General features: G+C 40.0%; 1 protein-coding gene across 1 annotated transcript in view; it reads left to right on the top strand.

The window, feature by feature from the left end:
* The window catches only part of LOC107556737 (PRELI domain containing protein 3B-like), an 8053-nt gene that overhangs the window by 5601 nt on the left and 2002 nt on the right, over nt 1-450 (top strand). The gene's annotated exons all lie outside the window — the stretch shown is intronic.

The raw sequence follows: 450 nt of genomic DNA, 5'->3' as shown, positions 1-450 counted from the left end.
CTCTCACACACACACACTCTCACACACTCACTCTCTCTCACTCACACACACACACATAGTCAAGTCACCTTTATTTATATAGCGCTTTTAACAATACAGATTGTGACAAAGCAACTGAACAGCATTAATTAGGAAAATAGTGTCAATAATGCAAAATGACAATAGTAAACACTCATTTTTCAGTTAAAGACAGTTCATCATTGAATTCAGTGATGTCAACATCCAGCTCAGTTTAAATAATATCTTTGCAATCATGTCAACGATAACGCCGGAAATGAAGTGTCCCCAACTAAGCAAGCCAGAGGCGACACATACTCATTACTCATTCACTCACACACACTCATTCACTCACTCACCACAATAGCCAACAACACTCACTCATTCACTCACTCTCACACACACACACTCATTCACTCACTCACTCTCTCTCTCTCACACACACACACACTC

This window comes from Sinocyclocheilus grahami, unplaced genomic scaffold, assembly GCF_001515645.1.
Source record: "Sinocyclocheilus grahami isolate Dianchi unplaced genomic scaffold, SAMN03320097.WGS_v1.1 scaffold577.1, whole genome shotgun sequence".
Classification (NCBI taxonomy): Eukaryota; Metazoa; Chordata; class Actinopteri; order Cypriniformes; family Cyprinidae; genus Sinocyclocheilus; species Sinocyclocheilus grahami.
This window is presented reverse-complemented; position numbering and strand designations above follow the sequence as displayed.